This window comes from Corvus hawaiiensis, chromosome 30 (assembly GCF_020740725.1).
Source record: "Corvus hawaiiensis isolate bCorHaw1 chromosome 30, bCorHaw1.pri.cur, whole genome shotgun sequence".
Taxonomy (NCBI): domain Eukaryota; kingdom Metazoa; phylum Chordata; class Aves; order Passeriformes; family Corvidae; genus Corvus; species Corvus hawaiiensis.
In genome coordinates, this window is record NC_063242.1 from 17,606,966 (window position 1) to 17,614,153 (window position 7,188).

Genomic DNA, 7,188 nt, shown 5'->3' on the forward strand with positions numbered 1-7,188 from the left:
CAGAAATGTTACTTAAGCCTTTGCAAGGAAATACTTGCTCGAGCAATTCACAGGTAATGTCCTAGATATCAAAAGAAGATGTTGCAGTACTGACATTTATTCTTATGTATGACCATGAATATTTCATGATCAAGCAGATTAAAACCTCTCTTAAGTAATTATTCTGAGCTATTTACTACTAAAATCTCTGCTGAGTCAAAGCTGTGTTTTCCATATTGTTTTGGTACAGAATATGGTAAATATTTTTAAATCAACCAAATCAGGACATATATAGCATGTGCTCAACTAAACTATTTAACATTGGTGAGAAAAAGTAGTAGCTGTGTGGAATTTATATAATGAATTGTTGTTGCTAATTATGAAAGTAGCTGCATGCAAACAATTTTTCCAGCAATTCTTTCATACTCAGGAAAACAAGCTGAGTTTGAAAACAAAAATAAAGTTCATTATTTGTGAAAGCCTCCTAAAAGTTAACTCAAGCACCACCCGCTCCCCACCCCCCAATCCAAACATACATTTGTCCTCATCTCACCTCTGAATCATCTGTTCAATCTGCCCTTTCTCCAGCATGCTGTGCTGAACTCATTGCTTCAGTCATATGAAATAGGAAGCTGGGAGACAGAAATGTCTTTGCACAATTCCCCGGCCAGTTCCCATTCAGAAAAAGTAAAATTAAAATTATATGAAAGGACGTCAGCCACCCGATTGTACATAGAGGGACATTTCCTTTCAGTGAGCTAGGCCTATAAATAAGAATCAAACACTTGGTATTTGGAAGAAAACCTGTATTTTTTAGTCTAATAACGCAGGGTCTTGATTCAAAAACAGCCTAATACTCTGTATGTTCTTCATGTTATGCTTGCTTTTGTATAGCAGGTGAGCAGGAGTCTCTGCACACACAGTATCTATTGAGGGAGAGCTTTTGCGCACCTGCAGCATTTTCATGCTCATTTATAAAGATCTGCTTTACCTTGTTGCAAACTCCCAAGAAGCACAGTGGAATATAGTGAGAGGTAGGCAGTGCTTGGGATAAAGGCGTGAGAGTGTCTCTCAGCAGGATGTCTCTCAGGCTGTTTAGCAGCTCTCCTGTAAGTAAAACAGATTAAAAAATCCCAGCTATGGATACCCCCCAAATCCAGACATTTCAGGGAGTATACAGTTTGCATTTGTCCTTCACAGCTCTTGACACGACAAAGGTCTAGTTATTAGTTTCAAGTAGCTGGAAGACTTGCACTTTGTGGCAGCTTTGACTTTTTTCCAGGAACTGGAAGAGAGTGGTTCTTCCTCCCAGCTGGGGATTTAATGATTTTGACATTATCTTGGTTTCATTTCTTTCCTTTAAATATTTTGAATTCTTTATTTCTAGGTAATTGTGCATCAGGGCAATTATAGAAAACAGCACAACCTGGACCCCCAAAGTAGTGAAAACTCAATATTTTAAATTAAATCTGCACCAACTGTGAGGCCTCAGCTCCTTGAAAATTAAAATCACAGTTCCTCTTTCACATTCTTTTTATCAAATCAGCATTTAGGGACTGAAAGAGTTTTTTATACTAGTATATTTGACTGTGAAGGTGGAATTGCCAACTGCTGAAGCAAGCGCTTCCAAACTCAGAGCAATTTCTCTTAAAAGTAGGATTTTTAAAAAAAATTATTTTACTTGATAGATTCTTATTCATGCCAAATGTGGGCATTTCATGATGCTAACTAAACTCCTAGAGTGAGAAGCAAGTGTAAGAGATGGGTTTACAGAATCTGCTTGCCATTCAGATTTCAAAAACCCCAGAAATGATTGTGAATTTGATCAGTTCAACCATTATAATATTTTTCCTTTTTCTCATAAAATTTGGCAATAGATTCTATATCACAGAGGAAAACATAGGTACAGAATAAAGAGTGTTGAGAACCCATGCAGGATAAGTACTAAGTACTAGGAATGAAATATGGCTATTGATGAATATTAGTGGAAAAATCAGAACAATCATTATAAATTTTTTTTATTTTTTACTATCACATTCCATGAAAAACAAGTCCTATTATATAGGAAATTTCCATCTGGATGAAGAATTTAATGTTAATAACAATTCATGCAGCAGAAAGATTTAAAATTCACTATGAAGATTAAATTATAGTACTAAGCAGCAATTGTTTATATTAATTTGCTTTTATGACTTCAAACTGACTCAAATACAGGTAATTTCAATTTACCATGGCAGAAAAATGAAAACAATGATGATCCTTGATGATTTATATTTACTCTGTCACATGGTGTGATCATTGTGGCTGTCCTGTCAGGGCCAGGAGCTCGACTTCAAAAATCCTTGTGGGTCCCTTCCAACTCAGGATATTTTATGATTCCACATTTTCCAAAACACAGTGTTAGAATCTCTACGTTATCAAAAAGTTATTAGCCTGTAAAAAATTCCATTTTTCTCTTTATCACTGCAAATAGAAATAAAGTACATCTGGCAAACATGTCTGGCATAGTGCCAGGTTTTTTTTTCTGACCTCAACAGCTGGCTGCCATACATATATATTATACCAGAAACACATTGTTACTTCCATTCCACTAACCAAAACCTCTACATGTAGATTGCCAGAGACATGGTTTCTACTCATAGTTTTGTTATTTGGAGAGCTGTTTGATGAAAACAGGAAATGGTTTCTGATCTAGAGAGTATTATAGGCCAATAAGGAAAAAGACCAGCACCACCACCAAAAAAATATGGACTTTAGAATTGATGTAATATTTCAAATAATTCCATATGTTAGAGAATGTACATTTACAGGCAAAGTGCCTGTAATCGTTTAATTTAAGACATGGATACAGACAGCACTTAGGGAGTCTATGGACAAAAGAAAAGAAGAAACTGAATTTTTGTTACCTTTATTCCAAAATGTTTGTTCCAGAGCACTGCAGAATGCTTTGGTACAGTGACCAAAAGTAAGTGGGCATGAACATCTCAGTGCATCATTTGACCTTTGATTATCACAATGTTTACTGCACTTCTGGATGACACTGCCTCTTTGTTAAATCAGAGTTATCCTCCTGTCCCACGTGGGTAAGCTGGACCACTTTGTAAAACTTCAATGTTATCACTGAAAACAGAGTAAATAATGAGAAAAATGGAATGCTGCGTGCCAGTCCACTTGACAGGAGTGAGGAATGCAGACTTGTAGGGCTTAGCTGGCTCTCTTGCAGATTGTTCCTGTGAAGAAAGGAGCTTGGGGTCAGAGGACGTGTCTGTAGGGCACAGCAGGGAAAGCAGCCAATATTGCTTGAATGAGAAAAGTGCTGTAAGGTGCTCTTCAATATTTGTTGGTAGCAATGCTGTAAAACGTGGCCTTCCAGTTGCCATGGTTACAAGCAGACGTTCATACAGACCGGTAACAAAAAAGTGCCCTCCAGTTATTTGTTGCCTGTTTCACACGTTCCCCACTTTTCATAATGATTTATTGCAATTGCTTAGCACTTCTCATAGAAATATTCATCACCGTCTGGGGCTCAGTTTTTCATTCTTCTTCAGCCTCCACTAATAATTCAGGACATTGAAGAACTGGAGCAAATAGTAACGTTTTAACTTTTTTTTAATATAGCAATTGCCTGGATGTTAACAGGTTAGTTTTGAGTAAAATTTAGGGTTTAAGACAGGGTTTCAGCCATACCGTGACTTTTTTTTCCTTTTTTTTCCCCCCTATACATAAATATGTTAATAAATCATTAGCAAATTAATCTCCTCATCTAGTTTTTCAGAACTGTTTGTCAGCCTCAGTGCCTACTGCAGAGCACACAGACAAGACTGCAAACTAAAGTGAGAGCTGACTTAACTATTTCCAGTTCAAAAAATTTAGAAACTGCAAAAACATAAACTAGGAGAAGCAATTGAAACTTTGGTTTTTCCTAAAACTGTTGTAATGATCTACCATATATACGATTACTAAGGAAAGTACCACAACATCTGTATCATAATTTTAAGCAAGTAGGAAGGATATAAGCTTTTTCACTACAACAGACAAGGGGATTTTGTGCCCTAACTTTGTCCCTAGACTGAACATTTACCCTGGACAGAAGAAATTCTGTGACTCTAGCATTGTTCTCTGTGCATTGGTATCATTTGAGAAAGAAAAGGTACAGCCTGACAGTCAAGATTCAAAATTTTAGTGAGCCTTTTATTGTACTGAGTGACTAAAGCTACAGAAACCACACAGGTAACATCAGGTCAACCTCAAGCCATGACCACCTCAAATGAACAAACTCTGTGTCTTCCCATGAGTGTGACATGTCCCAGGAGAGATTGACTGGGTAAGGTACTTTTCCTTGCTGTTCCTTCAAATGTGATGCAGATTTGTCAAAAGGAGGCTTCTGGCACTGAGAGAGCCAGGGAGAGCTATTCAAAGTCCTCAACATGTGTATCTTCACTGACAACCCTTCAGCACCACTCAGCATGCAATCTACTATCTGTGATCGTCTCTCGACTTCAGTAGTTGAACATCTGTCTGCTGGGGATAATAGCATTTTTAGAGTTAATCTGTATTTGCACAAGCTCTACAGAAGCTGTTTATCAAAGCTTATTAGATGCTTGAATCGCTGGTTCTGTCATATGGTTTTTATTTTTCTTTAATTATAAGCAACATAGCAAGTAATTACTTTAGCAGACAGAAGCGCCCTCTCTATTATTATGATTTTATAATAGATGCAATAGCAAGTCATGGTAATTTGACAGTGTCCTTCTACAAGTTTTAAACACTTACCTTCACAGCAGGTTCTTGTTTTCATGAAACACAGTCTTTCCCTCTCCATTCTTTCATGTTACTCTTTCCATTGCATATAGTCCTTGTTGTTGTGGGACAGCACAGTATATTAAAGTTATCGCACTCATCCCCTGGGCGGAGTTCAAGGTGAATCAGCAGATCGCTTTTTGTGGGGAAAACATGAGGAGCTCCATTCAATACAGCACCCATTGCATATGCCAGTGCCTGTGGATAAACAGTGGCACAAGGCCAGAATGGGAAGGGGATTTTGACACACTCCTTTGAGAACAGGGAACATGAAACCAGGACCTTCCAGTCATACACGAAAGCAAATTACCAAGGGGAAGCTGTAGCTGGGCAGAAAACATCAGATTTTACGAGAATTTGAAGTTTTTCTTTGTTTGGGAAATGAAGCTGTTGCATATCTGAAGAGCTGGGGAAAAAAAGAACAGTTAAAATAAGGGAAGGCTGAAAGACAGTTGGGAATTGCAAATAGAAGAAAATAATATATGCCAAGTACAACTTGAACACTTACCTTAACAACTTTCATTTTCAGTCAATCTTAAATCTTAAATAAAAATAAGGGAATGTTAATACAATGGTTTTCTATTCATCAATAATAAACAGAATAATTTAAGATTCCGATACCTCAGGTTTGCAAATCAGTTCTCATGGTGAGTCAGAAGGCAGTGACCAAAGCTAATTTATCATGTGAACTGATGCAAGAATGTGGTAAATCCTTCACGATGTTCACAAATCACAGGGATTATTGCTGTGCCTATTTCCCTGAACTTTTGTTCTTTCAAGTCATTTGATTCATCTCAGTCACCCTGCAGCTATTTCACCAGTAAAAAGTACCTGAAACTTCAGGTTTTTTATTCTGTGTCCGTGCATGGGATCTAGACACATACACGTGTGTACATGGAGATTGCTTACAGCACCCCAGCACATCAAGTCTAATCTCATTCCAGCTTCTTTCCCTGTGATTGGTAATCTGTGAGCAAGAAATTCAATGCTCCAGTCAAACAGAACATAGCAGGGGTAGGGATGCAGAGTGACATGTGAGGGTTTAAAAGAGGGGAGAATGAACTCATCCTGGGGTGAATTTGCCAAATCTGGAAGTATGCGATCTAAAATGTGTATTGTATGGAAAAAGTAGCTATTTGAGACCAAGCTTTCCAATGCAGATGAAGATTTTGAATATATAAAAAAGAAAGAGAATTCAAAGTGTGGCAACTCAAAGCTAGGCATATTTACTGTTCTTTGAATTTGGATTTCAATATTTTGTAAAGATTTATCTTCTAATAAGTGACTAGGGAGGAAAATTTTTCCTCAAATACCACTGCTTCTACTGCTATTAATAATGGGGATTTTTTATGTAGATAATGATTATGGAAATCTTTGTTACAAATATTTCCATGTGAGAAAAAATGTATTGAGCGTTCTCTTTGGTTTTGAATTCTGATCCCAAAATGTAACTAGATACAACTTTCCTTTTCTTTCTCCTCAATTATTCCCTTCTGACCTCATACAAGAACAAGATAGAGAAAAGAAATCAAGATCTGATAAAGAAATACAGACTGGTAAAAGAAACCACCAGCCATCCAACCTGAAAAATCAAGTCATCTGAAATGGAAGGTTATTTACTTGGGATCTCTGTTCAAAAAGAAAAAAATTTACAAGTTTTCCCTTCTTCCACTTCCCACACTAGAAAAACCTTGATTTATATAACAAATATTTTTCCTGGTTTTCTTAACCCTTCTTTCCTGTGCACATTATAAATCTTCACAAATTTTTCACAAATTAATCACGAACTTTTTCATTAAAACAAGTAATCACAGTAGGATGTCATGTGGTGTTTGATATTCATCCATGATCAGTGGAACCAGAGTGAGTCTTTTCAATTATTTCAATGCGCCCTCCATCAAAGCCCCATGTTTGAATTGCAACTGCTTTCATTTATATGCTTTATGATAAAAATTAAGCTATACTTACATCTTAATAATGTTATGAATAAAACAGATTACAAAGTCCTGCAGAGGCAGTCTGTCGGTTTTAGAGATCCTTTGATGGCTACATTAGTTACACCTTCGATTCTGATCTGACAGCATGCTTAAACAGTCATGGCTTATCCACACTCAGTGCAAGTAACCCAAGGTAAGACCTTAAGTCTTTGGAAAAATCCATATGGGAACAGCAGTTCCCAAAGCTAAAACGAATAAATCAAACACTTTTTAAAATAGTGTTGAGATACTCTTGAGAATTGAATTTGTTCTCAAAAAAATCAATTCCAAAGTCTTTATTAAAAATACATCTGCTTTAATTAGTTATGTAACTTCTTCATTATATCCCTGTGTATCAGAACAACATGAAAGGAATGAGAGGAAGGAGTGCAAGGAATAATAAGAGATGCTGGGACTGCAATACACTTTTGAA

The 7,188-nt window shown here is 36.7% G+C and overlaps 1 long non-coding RNA gene across 1 annotated transcript; it reads right to left on the minus strand.

The window, feature by feature from the left end:
• Positions 1-3,705: 3,705 nt before the first annotated feature.
• Positions 3,706-5,426, minus strand: LOC125318579. Its single transcript, XR_007200431.1, has 3 exons — positions 5,288-5,426; positions 4,753-5,185; positions 3,706-4,497 (listed from the first exon to the last, which is right to left on the minus strand). It is a non-coding gene; the product is annotated as an uncharacterized LOC125318579 (long non-coding RNA).
• Between the last annotated feature and the right edge of the window lie 1,762 nt (positions 5,427-7,188).